Source organism: Carya illinoinensis, chromosome 2, assembly GCF_018687715.1.
Source record: "Carya illinoinensis cultivar Pawnee chromosome 2, C.illinoinensisPawnee_v1, whole genome shotgun sequence".
In the NCBI taxonomy this organism is placed as follows: Eukaryota; Viridiplantae; Streptophyta; class Magnoliopsida; order Fagales; family Juglandaceae; genus Carya; species Carya illinoinensis.
Genome location: NC_056753.1, coordinates 6535763 through 6549918, shown reverse-complemented (window position 1 = coordinate 6549918; position 14156 = coordinate 6535763). Strand labels below are relative to the sequence as shown.

At 32.8% G+C, this 14156-nt stretch overlaps 1 pseudogene; it reads left to right on the top strand.

Annotated features, from left to right (window-relative positions):
• The first annotated feature begins 3980 nt into the window (after positions 1-3980).
• On the top strand, positions 3981-4688 carry LOC122301660 (annotated as a pseudogene).
• The last annotated feature ends 9468 nt before the right edge of the window (positions 4689-14156 follow it).

The following is a 14156-nucleotide window of genomic DNA, read 5'->3' as shown; positions in this document are numbered from 1 at the left end:
AGAATGAAAGGAGGCCAGCCCTCAAGTAGTAGTACTGATTGGTTATTGTTGTGATGATGTAAAGGGTGTTGTTTATTTTGTAATTCAAATCTTGTAGTTTTGTATTTTGTATTGTAATGTAATGTGTAAATAACAAAATAATGTAATATGTAATGGATTGCATGTATTTTAGTTTTTCATTTTTATATAATTTTAATATTTTGGAAATATTAGTATTATGCTTTTTAATGAATTAGAAAAACCTTTTATATAATAGTCTTTAAAAGTATGATTTTCGACTCTTTTTTTAATTTTTTAAATAAATATAAGAGAATTATGCTTTTCAACATTTTCATATAAATATAGGTTTTTATTTAAAAAAATCTGCTTCTAAAACAGACTTAAAAAAAAAAAAAAAAAAACGGATACAACCCAATACCCGGATTTTTGGGTTATTAAAACCCGGATTAAGTCGGGTTTCGGCCCGGGGTCATAACCGGGTATATCCGGGCCGGAATCCGGTCCGGATTTGACATCCGGGTTCCGGGCCGGATATATCCGGATACCCGGTCTAATACCTGGTTGAATAGCCCTAACCTCTTCTGCTGAATGGCCCTACTGACATTTGTAGATAAATTACTATATTTTTCTTGATTAATTGATCTTATATTAGATTAACTTATATATATGCTTGAGAGCTTGAGCATGGATCTATACATGAATAGCTTGTATATAAAAGTGCGCGCGCATGCACACACACACATATATACACACACATGTTTTAACTTTTTAGTAATATTTATAACAAAGAAAAAATGGAAATGTTCAATCTATGTTACAACTTGGGTTTTACTATGTCAATTTTAGTCTCATTTTATACAAATAAAAATGATAGTATTATTCAAGAATTAGTTTGGGATTGTTGGTAAACACTTATTTACTATTTTTTCAAAAGTGGTTGTTTTTGCAATAAATGACTAATCTTGATTTGTTTGCATAATTAACAGTGCTATCTTGTTTGTGCTGTGTTTTAGTTTTTAAATTATATATGAATGTTGAAGACTCAGGTGCTCTTACATCTACCTCATTTTGTCTAGAAGTACCGCATCTACAATAGCCTATTGGGGTTCCCATAATCGAAGAGTCTAGTGAGCTGCATGACTCTTCAGTAAACACTCACACTACCTTTGTTCTAATTCCCCCCCACCCCCCGTGCACCGTCTACCAAGTAGTAGAAATTAATAATAGGTCTGGGGTATAGGATCACCTCACAAGAGTGTTTGATTGTGATATTGATGAATTTACAACAACTTATAACTATTGTAGGAGGTTGTAGATCAATGTTATCCTAAAAGGCAAAGCACTTTGGCCATGAGACAATACATCCATCTTTACTTAAAACTTTTAAGGGTAAAGTTGTATTGGATAAGAATCAACATTTCTTAATATTAGAAACAAAAGGTGAAGGAAGGAAATGGGAGAGAAATCTCCGAATGAAAATGTATAATAAAATAAAATTATGGGTTACCTTTGCTACTAGGTGTGTAATTGGTCCTATCCAATTGTTCCATGAGAGGGGGATTTTTGGATTGAATTGAAAATTTTTGTCCAACCATTTTTTGGATCAAGACGGGACCAATTAACCCCTATAGATTGGAGCAAGCCATTATCTATCGGTCTAGGCCATGCCGAAATGGGCCAGACTTACAAAAACTCCAAAATCACTTCTAATTTGTATTTTCGACCCAACTATACAAAAAATTCAAAATTTTTACAGTTTTGAATATCAACTATTTATCTTTATTTGCACATTTTGTACTTGAAAATAGCCTGAAAAATGAAAAAAATTAGCAATCATCATAATAAAGTTGAAAAAAAAAATCGAGAAAAGAAATTGAAATATGCAATATCATCCAAACTCCAAATAAAAGGGAAAAAAATAGAAAATGAAAGAAAAATATACATAAAAATTATTTATATCTATCCACGAAGGTTAGCAATTATCATAATAAAACTAAAAAAGAAAAAAGAAAAAAGAAAAATGGAAATGAAAAAAAAATTGAAATATCATCCAAACTCCAAATAAAAGAAAAATAAAAAAAATAAAAAAAGGAAGTGACAAAATATACATAAAAACTATTATGTCCATCTAGCCATAAACCAACTACTTATAAAACAATATTACTAATTACTCCATAACTAAAATAAGATGAAATGTATCTAAGCACCACCGAAATAACCAAAATGAAATCAATATAATGAAATGATCATAATCATCAACTCTCCAAAAGTCTCCACGAGTCCATAACTCCAACTCTCCACAAGTCATAATATATAATCAAACGATTTTATTGCAAAAACATAACAATCAAATGACAAATATTTTAGTTTCAAATTTTAATATTTTTTCATGTAATCAAAATAACTAGTATAGGAGTATATTCTTCTCACCTAAACCATCTTCAATAGGTTTAGACATTGTATTCGAAGCTTTTGCAGAATTTTCAACCTCTCCCACAAGTTCAATACATAGAAATAAAATAAAAAAATTATATATTTATGTAACAAATCAATCATAAAAAAATGTAAAATAAAATAATTTTGTTACATACCTAGCTTCTCAAAATCTTCTACATCATCCATTAAAGTTCTAAGGCTAATTGGAGTAGAAGAAGAACGAAACTAATTCTAGGCACAAATAAGGCATTGTACCATAGTCAAAGATAAACTAGTTTGAAAAGGATCAAGTACATGAATTGTTGTACTAAATGCAGATTCAGAGGTCACTGTAGACACCAATATTATAAGAGCATTGACTTTTAAAAGTACACGATATCTAATGGAATTAACCTTTCACCAAGATAGAATGTCCAATTTCCCATCATCTTCCTCACGTTTTTCAACTAAGTATATATCAACCTCCGACTTGCTTTCAAAAGAGTTCTACGATTGCATCTTTGCTTATTGAGTCAACCTCTATGCCTTTATATCCTCAAGTCTACTACATGTAGTTAGGGCTGCAAAACGAATAGAGCTGCTCATGAACAATACTTGACTTGAATCGTTTTGGGCTCGTCACAATACTCGTAATATTTATATATATATATATATACACACACACTATTACATAAGTTCTTACATATATTTTTTTATTGTATATATTTTATGTGCTATATATATTATTTTTGATACTATTTTGTTACTTTACAATAATAATGTATTAACTTCACAAAAGAATTATTGAGTCAAATATTTATAAAGAGAAAGCAACTTTAATTTGATTGTGACATTTTCTTATCTAATTTTATTTTGATTATTTGGCCATATTTAATATTATATCAAGGATAATTTAATACTTTAATATTAAATTAATAACTTTATTATGTAATTTTTAAAATGACTTTAATGTACTAGGCATTCTTGATGCCATACGTATTGGGAAGTTATAATGAATCAATGATACAATGATAGGCTTATGTTGTAGTATGTGGCTCATATCAAGTGAAACACGTGTACAGAGAAAGCAGGGCTTGGGTTATCTAATTAATTGAATGACTTTAACTAACTAAACTAACTAATCTGATTTATTTGACTGATCTAATTGATCTTATTGGCCAATACGCTTAACCCTGTGTGTGAGGTTGTACACAAACTTCCTCCACTGTTGCAAAGGAAGCTGACTGTGTAGTGCTCTAGAGTACTATAGCTCATAGTGAGATTAACGAAAAATGCTAATTGCAAGCCAGAGGGGTAGTTGCCCAGCAGTCGGGTCCTACGTGTCCTTAATGAAACGAAGTGTATAGTGCGAAATCTTCTTCCGCCTTTTGTCTCCCTTCTCATCTTCTCCATCTTCTTTCTTCCTTCATCTTCTTCGTCTCCCCTCTCATCTTCTCCTCCCTCTGCTCAAACACACTAAACAAAGCTCGAGACCCCTGTTCCATGTTGCCTGTTGGTGTTGGGAGTTGGGTCCCTTTCTCTCTCTTCCTCCAACCTCTTTAGCCATGGAGCCAGGGGTCTCGGTCCCATTGCCATCGCCACCCACCACCATCCTCGGGAAGTACCAATTGGGGCGTCTATTGGGACGTAGTAGTTTCGCCAAGGTGTACCAGGCACGGTCCATGGTGGACGACACGACTGTGGCCGTGAAGGTCATTGACAAGTCTAAGATTGTTGATGCTGCCAAGGAACCGCAGATAATCTGAGAGATCATGGCCATGTGCTGCCTTAGGACCACCCTAACATCCTCAAGATTCTCAAGGTCATGGCCACCAAGACCAGGATCTACCTCGTAGTCAAATGGTGGAGAGCTCTTCTCCAAGATCTCTCGTTAAGGCAAGCTTATCGAGCCGTCAGTGCGACGGTACTTCCAGCAGCTGGTCTCGACGCTGTATTTCTACCACCAAAATAGCATAGCCCACCGCAACTTGAAGCCCTAGAACCTCCTCCTCGACAAAGATGGTAACCTGAAGGTCTCGAATTTCGGACTCCTAGCTCTCCCTGAGCAGCTTAAGAACGGGTTGCCACACACGGCATGCGGGACCCTGGCTTACACTACCCCCGAGGTCGTCTGTCAATGTGGATACGACGGTTCCAAAGCCGACGCCTGGTCTTGCAAGGTCATCCTGTATGTGATGTTTCGTGTCAGTTACCTCCCATTCGATGATAGCAACCTTGTACATATGTACAAGAAGATTCACCGAAGAAGATGACCACCACCTCTGAGTGCCTTTATTTCTTGTTTTTGTCCCTTTTTTAAAAAAAAAAAAAATTTAATTGATGTGGCCTGCATGCTTACCCCGCTTTTGCATCCTCGACTAACTATAGCAGAATTGGAGATTAACACATTGATGGGGAGCATTTATTCAGTTGGCCCTTCGGCTTTTTTGAGAAACTTCCATAAAGAGCAAAAATTGTCATCTTTGATGGATTGTAAAAATAGAGCTATAGCAGTATTTATTGGAGGATGTTGAGGTTCCCACTAACATTTGATATATTAATTTGGTGGAGGGTTAACTCTAGCAATTACTAGGGCATTGCTCAAATGGCAAGAGATATTTTAACTATTCCAATTACCACTGTAACTTTTGAATCAACATTTAGTAGATGAAGCCATATGCTGGATTCATTTTGAAGTTCATTGGCTTCGAGAATGGTAGAGGATCTTGTTTACACCCAAAATTGGTTGAAGTCTACACTTATATGTTTGAATCAAAATTATTCGAACCAGCTTGTTGATGTAGATTGCTACAAGTTAGACTTTAGTATTATTATTGAAATTATTAACACCTCTTACATATATATTTTTGCCATTATACTAACAATTTTATTTTAACTTTTTTAATTGTAGAATTAATCACCAATAGGACAAGTATATTGCTTGACGAGGATTAAGGTGCATTAGTCAGGTTTTTCATCTTTGTTATTTTTATATATTGTTAAATATTTTAATGAAATTTTTTATTTTCTCTTGCCATTAATTTTTTTCTTTTCAACTTCTAATAACTACAACCTAGAAGGGAACAAGTGGAGAGAAGCTATTAAGAGGCAACAATATTTAATCATCTATGATTATTTCTTTGATCCTTTTATCTTGGAAACAATATATATATATTATTATTATTCTGGTTGTATTTATTGGAGTTTGTTGTGTTGGTGGTTTGTTATTCTAGAGTCGAGAACATGTTGCATTTGTGTTATTATGATTAGTTGATCGCTAAGTAATTGGGAAAAATATTGTAGTTGTGTGGGTTGTAATTGGGTCAAAGTTGTGTGGCAATGTATTTGGAATTGTGTTGCATTAGGCCTTTAGTGAAGGCTGGAAAATGTGTTTTTCTTGAATTTTTGCTTTGTTATATATTGAATGCTTAGATGATGTAGTTTGGGCAATTAGGAATGATAAATCCTTTTCTTGAGTCGTTTCAGTGTTGTGTTAACTCATGAACATTTGACTATATGGGTCAACCCAAATACGACCCATTAAGCTAAACGTGTTAAATTTTTAAACTCTAGTACGACCCGTTTAAACAACGGGTTAACAGGACACAATTCGTTTTGACTCATTATTAATTAATTAGACACTGGTCAACACGATACAATCAATTTCAATTTGTTTTAATCTGTTTTATGTAAATTGGTTGAATTGATCCGCATGTAACGCCCCAGTCTTGCAGGGGTTAGATAGTTACTTTCTATAACTTAAAACTCACATTTCATCACGATAATTATAGACTCCAAAATATAAAGTCATCAGAATACCGTAAAATCTCTTAATAAAATCCGCCAATCCTTAGAAATCTTTTATGAGTAATCCACTATGCTTAAATAATCATCTCACCCATGCTCCATAATCTTGATTCTTAGCTGAACTATTCTAAAAATCACCTGAAAAATATTGTGGAGATAAGGGGTAAGTTATCAACAATTCAGTAAGTAGAGGACATATACTAGTATGTAAATATGAGCATTTATAGAAATCAGAATATAGAACAGAACATTTTCCTTTTCATTTTTAAAGTACAGAAGCAGAACATGTTATCAAACTATTAGAGCGAAGATTCAAAAATAATTTCATTTAAAAATATCCTTTAGCATGGCGTAAATGATTATCATCATTATCATCATATCAGAACATAATATCAGAACAGAGGCCAAATATAACCCTTGTGGTAGGGTTGTGCATCTGCGGATTGCCAAGCAAAACATAATCACTCTGTTACCAACGCGTGCACTCAAACAGAAACCACTACTATAACCCGTGGCAGGGCCCTTTCCACTATTATAACCCTTGGTTGGGCCGTATCCACTATTATTACCTGTGTTTGGGCCGTATCCACTATTATAACCTATGGTAGGGCCTTATCCACTATTATAACTCGTGGTTGGGCTGTATCTACTAGTATTACCTGTTATTGGGCCGTATTCACTATTATAACCCATGGTTGGGCCGTATCCACTGTTATTACTTGTGGTTGGGCCGTATTCACGATTATCCCCCATGGCTAGGCCATAACTGAACAGAGCAAAAACAAAATCAAATTCATAATTAGAAAGACATGTCAAATGTTTTTCTAAAGTCACATCTTATCAAAACAATGTACTGAAGAAAATCATATTGTCTTTAGAATCAAAACGGATCTAGAGCATATTCATATAATCATGCACAATTTTTTTGTATTTTCTCTTTTTGCATAGTTCAGAAAACAACATGCCAAAAATAAGCTCATGTCTACACTAGTCATGATAAAAATGCTTTCTTTTTCATTAGAGTTCATGAGTAATGTCGAACAAATAACTGAGGTTGTTTTCAAAAATCAAAATGCATATTTTTGAAAGTCAATCTTGTTTCATTTTTTTTTTTTTATGTGAAGTCTATTATGGGAACCCCACTTACCTGAACTTCTTAGTCTTTCAGAAATTACTTACAATAGTGCCAAACGAATAATCAATCGTCATTGTGCAGGAAGGAGTTGCATGAAGAGTTGGGAGGTGGACGATGGATACATCGGAGAGCTAGGTGGCTGACCACAGAGAGAGAGAGAGTGATGAGAGAGAGACCAATTGATGAGAGATAGAGAGATCACAGAAAGAACAAGAAAATGTAGAGAGGCTATGCATGGGGAGGATCGGCTTGAGCTTACTGGGAGGTGGTCACGGTGGACCCAGGGTGACATGCGGTTCCCAATGGAAGTTGCTGTGTAGGCGACGATGTCGGGGTGGGGGATGGCCATGTGTCACACGATAGGAAAAGTCTCCCTTGTTTTAGCGTGTAAAAACAAAGCCTTTTACATCCAAAGCCTATTAGTGGCTAGGCATGGAGGTGCAAAGACGCTTTGGGTGGTTTTCGTTGTACGGAGTGATCTCGGCATGCTTGGTTTCCCGTTCGAGGATGTGGTGCTGTGAGATGGAGGGGAGTTGCCACTTGAAGGGACTCACGTGTGCGGTGGCTATGTGGAGATGCAATAGGTTAGGAGAAGTGGTTGCGGCACTACGTGAAGGGGATTTAGTGAAAACTCAAGCTATGACAACTTTGCAATAGAGAAATATGTGTGTATTTATAGAGGTGATTGGAGAACCTAGATGAGAAGAAAAAAAGAGAAGGAATCGTGCATGAGAGTCGTGCACACATTGAACAAAATTGGTCTTTGAGTTTTTTTTTTTTCTTTTTTTTTTTTTTTTTTTTCACAACGTTGGGTGTGGAAGGGTTTGGGCTTTTTCTTGAATTTTGGATCTTGATTCAACCTTTAAAAAAAATTATAACTTGTCCCACTAATTTTCTTGGCCCAACAAAATATTTCACGTAATCCAAAATATTTAAAGAGTTAAACCTACTTGGCAATCCCAATAAAATAATTCGATATTTGTCAAAAAAATAAAATTTATGCTCGTAGTTTATTCCAACAATATTCACAAATCTCAAGTGAGCTTTTCATATGTATAAATCTAAACAAAAAAAAAAAAAAAATTAGAAAGTAGTTGGGTACTGGACCCAAGTGTCACACCGCATGACTCATTCAAACTGATTAACATAATTTTACATATAAGTGAAATCACAATATCTCCCAAAAGAATAAAACTAACTACTAATGAAAAATATCAGTATTTTTAAAATTTTCACATATAATAAAACCAATATTACAAACCTAACACTAATAAATATGAGTATGAGTCCAAAATTAAAATCCTAACATTACTAAATATGAGCATAAGTGCAAAATAACAATCCAAACAAAAAAAAAATATAAATATATTGTAATAATATTAATGTTACAATCCTAATAATAATAAACACAAATATAAATATTTATAGAACTTGAATAAGGAAGTGAAGTGTCATTCTTTCCTCTTGTTGATATCCAACTAAAAAAAACTCCACACATTTGATCGGCTCCTTCATTTCGCTTTAGTTTCCTCAGTTTGAAAACTTGTTGAGACATCTTCCAAAGAATCCAACTCAATCAAATCATATTTTTGCCTTCAATGTATGGGTCATTACTTGCTGCCTTACTCATATGACATTTTAAAAAAATCCAAGTTCATTTTAGTACATGGTATAAATTATAAGATTCTAAACAAACGTGTAGTGAGGAAAGTGGATTAGACAAAAGAATCAACATATGATAGGGAAATAAAAAACATTTAGAAGAGTAGAGTGAACCTTGTAGTTCCATCAAATAAAGGAATTGGTTCAAAAGTGGCGTCTAAGGATGGGGAAAAGTCTCTTTCAAGCTCTTGTGCAACCCATACAAATAAAAAAGTGAACAATCACAAAAATTTTGATAGGAATGCACAAATTAGGCAAACCTTATACAAAACCCCATTGAGATGATGGAAAATCCATATGGGGGAGTTTTGGATTCCGAGACACTTATACTGCAGCCATTGATGGTGATGCTGTTTGAAGAAATCTTATCCCTTCTTTTTCTATTTTTGTTTGCAATCCCACTAGCTTTTATACATTTTTCCGAACCAATATAAGGGGCAATGGTGACCTTTTCGTAGAAAACTTCAAAGCAGTGAAGACGTGTGTAATGACGAAATGAGAATGAGATTTGAGATAGAAGGAGACCAAGAGAGGTGGAAGTGGGGGCGGCGTGAGAGAGTAGGCCGAGAGAGTGAGGTGGGAGACTAGGAGTGGGAACATTGTGAGGTGAGACCGGGATAGTGAGAGATAGGTTAGGATTTTCTGGTTTTTAGGATTAAAAGGGTATAATTGTAATTTTGAATAAAAAATAAAAATGGGTTGACCTGTTTTTTAATAGTGTCTTAATAGGTCAACCCGTTTTGAATTGAACCCTTTAAAATTAAATACAAACCTGCTATTTCATGTCCATGTTGCATGGGTCGTGTCACATATTTTTACTCCTAAGGGCTAGTTTGTTTTGTTTTGTGATGGTTTTTTAAAATGTTTATGATGCATACTAAATGGTGGTTCATGTAATTTATTTTTTAACGTTATGTAATGAATGCCTATATGGTGGTTTTTTTGTTTGTTGGTGTAATTTTATTACCTATTTTAGCATTTTCTTTTGAGAAACACTACTTTACAGCTTGAAGTGTACCACTCGTTATTTTAATTTTTTTTAAATTTTTTTATTTAATGATTAAAGAAGTAATTTTACGTGTATTGGTTTTTTTAAAAAAATATTTAAATATTAAAAAAATGTGAAAAGAAAAATAATTGTTTTTTAAATATACTAGCAGTAACAACGAGCAGTGTTATTCAGGTGGCTAGCATAACTGAATAATTGGAGCCTTTCGTTTATTCTTAATTTTTACTTTGTAATTTGACAGGTGATCATTTGTATTTTTAATCCTAATTTTTAGTTTGTATTTTAGTAAATATAGTAAAAGTATTTATTTTCAGACTATTATGTGTTTACTTGCAATGAAATATCATTTTTTGCAAAACCTACCTTGTTTCCCGTCATTTGCAGGCTAAAAATTGGGGTTAAAAATTAAGTTGAATCTTAGTTTAAAACAAAGTTAACTAAAATAAGTCCAAATTAACATGTCTAAAATAAATCTAATCCAACTTGCTCAGTTTTAATGAAATTAGATTGGATCAAATTTTACGCTTGTTGAATAAATAATCGGAGGTGGATATTGAACTGATTGAATCAGAGTCAGAATTGAAAAAAGAGTAGTGCTAGGCTATCGCACAATATTGACTGCTAGGCATGCCTCCTAATACATTTGAGTTTTTTTTTTTTTTAATTTTTTAATTTCCTTTTCATTTTTTTAATGTATTTAAATATTTTTTTAAAAAAATATTAAGAACATAAAAATCACTTCTTTAATTATTAAATAAAAAAAATTAAAATAACAAACGTGTCATAAACCGACTTCTATGACCACCTTTAGCAGTCATAATAGCCGTCATAATTGACTACCTGTAGCCGTCAATTATGACTGCTCGTAGTTCTTATAATTGACCGTCCTTAATATTTATAATTGACCGCCTATAGCCATCAATTATAACTGTCTGTAGTCATTATAATTGACCGCCTTTAATCATCAATTATAACGGCCAAGACCTCATTTGTATTTCTATATATATGGGATTCTTTAAGGTTTTCAATATTGAATCCTACACATTCTTTCATCTCTCTTTCCTTCTCTCTCTGTCTTTCACTCTCTCTTTTCATTAGTTATATAACATGTTATCAGCACGAGATTCTGTTGATTTTGAAACTAGTAGTCTTCCATTTCAAATAAAAATATCTTTATAGTACTTTTATGATTCTGGGTTAGAAGCTCGTATTGGAAAACTACCAGCTTCCTCTTTGATATGATATTATATAACTATTGAATCAAATATTATAATGCATCAACAGTGATATGATTCAAAATATTTGTATGTTTTTCATGATTATTTTGATCATCCAAAATCAATTATGATAAGTCAAATAGTTTTAATATGAACGTCTATAAAAGAACCAGAAGATTCTTTTACTATAAAGTCTTTCCACCATGAGCGGAAAGAAAAATTTGTTAGAAGCAAATAAAATGAAATAATTCGACCTTATCTTGATTATCATAGGTGAATTGGAAGTTCAGATGATAATTAATTTATGGATGCAATAAGATAAAAAAGTCTTATATTTTAGCTGCTAAAATCCCAGCAAGAATTGAAGTCATTGTAAGACAACTAAGAAATTTAGCATTCTAATGAACATAAGACATGTCTAAAAGCGTGGAAGACCTATTAATACAAAAGATAAAGCATCACGAAAGAGAAAAACACAAAGAAAAGCAATTGGTGCTCCTGAAGAAGACGTACTCACAAAACAAGTAATAAGATCCATCCAAACTTTCTGTACAAAATTCTCTCATAATAAAAACTTCTGAAGAGTATCTCCTAAAAAATAAACTCCTGAAAAGTATAATCTTCCTGAAGAGTATCTCTTGAAAAACAATCCTCTTGAAGAGAAAATTACTGAAGAGTACCTCATGAAAAGGTTTTTCATGAAATGTCTTTTCTTGAAGAGGGATAGGTGCTTGAAAGTAACGAGATCTCGATACATTTTATGAGTATTGGAGAAATTCTAGATAGAAATAAAACCGTTGTCGACAATGTATTTTCATATAAGATGACACTTGATATTACCAGAAGTAATGAAGAAAGTGAGCCAAGAACCGTTGAAGAATACCGACTTAAAAATATTGGCCAAAATTAAAAGAAACAATTATTGCAGAATGGATATCACTAGTAAAATGTGATACATATACACTTGTAGTCAAAACACTTAAGATGTGATACTTGTTGAATATCAATAGGTATTTGTATAAAAGAAATGAAAATGTGATAAATACAGTATGAGTCAGTTTCTCACAGAAATAATATTGATATACTTTTAAAGTGGATGAAATTATATTGAGGTTTTTATTAGCTTGATAGTTACCGAGAGTTTGGATTTGCATGATTAACTGTATATTTATATGAATAATTAATATGAAATGCATGAAACATATAGTCCTAAAGTACTTATTCTATCAAGTTTCAAAAATCCTTATATGATCTAAAACAATCTAAACGCATGTGGAATAAGCTATTTTCTATATATTTTTAGTATTTATATTAGTTTTTATTGCAGTTTATATAGATGATTTAAATTTCATTAAGATTTTAGAAGAGCTCATGAAAACTGCACATATTTGAAATATAAATTAGAAACGCTTTCGGTTTCGAGGGGGAAATGAATGAAATTATTAGTTTTGAAATACCATCTCTTAAATGTAATTAGTATTTCAGATTCATATTACGGTTTTATAATAAATGTGCATTATTAAAGGAGAAATAAAATGGAGTACACAGAACATCTACCAGAAGATAGAAACACAATATAAATATTTGTGAAATATTATTTTATTATCTCGAAACAAAATTACAGAAATTTGATGCTCTTCGTCTCATTCTTTAAACGATTTTACTTTTCAAAAATTTGCATGACATCCCTATTTAAAGGAGTAGAAAATCAAAAAGAAGAGTCAAGCAAAGTTTTTTAATTCCTATTCTCTTATTTTATTGCTCCTATTTTCATGTTGAACTCCAGAAGAAGTTACTGAAGGATAGAAATTTTTTTGTTGAGTTTGTCAACCTCACAAGTTTTGAATTGTAGTCGCTAAGAAAATGCGACAATGGTTGATGAGTATCGAGTACTGAGGCTCACAAGCTTGTAGATAGTATTATTATCTGATTTATTTGTCAGATTATTACTGTATTGCATTATAACACGTACGGTAAAAGTAGAAACAACTAGTGAACGAGATGTAGAATACCTCATATATTGGTCACGAGAAGATTGTTGGGCCATTGCAGAGTAAGAATGCACACTAATTACAGAAAAGTGAAGATGAGATGCGAATGAAGATGAACTGAATATTTCTTTTATAGAGAAAATTATAAAAGTAAGACAAAATTATATATATTGATAGAATATACGCTAAACACATATATCCTACAGTTATTTACTAGGCCATAAAATTAAAAGTAGCTTGCCCCTACTCTCTTAGAAGTTGGACTTTTTCAAATATCCACAGCGAGATTAAATGCAGCTTGTCCTTATTCTCTAAATATTTCGACTTCTTCAAATATCCATTGCTACTGATCCTGAAGATCACGGACATACTGTTTTAGCACCTTATTCTCCTCTTTCAGTTTATTGTTCTTACGACTCTTCGCAGAGAGCTTTTAACGTTATTAAGATATTTGATTATTGAGTTGGTTGACCTCATTCACTTTAGCTAATAACTTCCAAAACATGGTCATAACAGAGGCAAAATATTGAGCACTAAGAAATCTTGATTCTGAAACGACATCAAAATAAATCATTCCAGAAAGATGAATCTCTGCTCCTATCATGAGAGCAATATCCTCAGGTGAGTAAAAGGAAGGACAAAACATCTCTATTGTTTCACAGTGTCTCTCGTGAAGCATCTCTCTATAAAAGACAAGATATGTAGCATCATAGCCTTGCGGCGCCTAACAGTTACAAAAGAGTTATAAAATCCTGTGGTCCTTGTCTAGTTTAAAAATGTGGCCACTGTTTTTGTTGAATATGGAGGTTGGCGACTTAATTTTGATGAATTCTCCACTAACTATGTTATTTACAAGAACTCCAAAAGAGCACAACTCTAGAAGAATAATGAATTTAATGTTAAAAAGATCTTGAATCAAT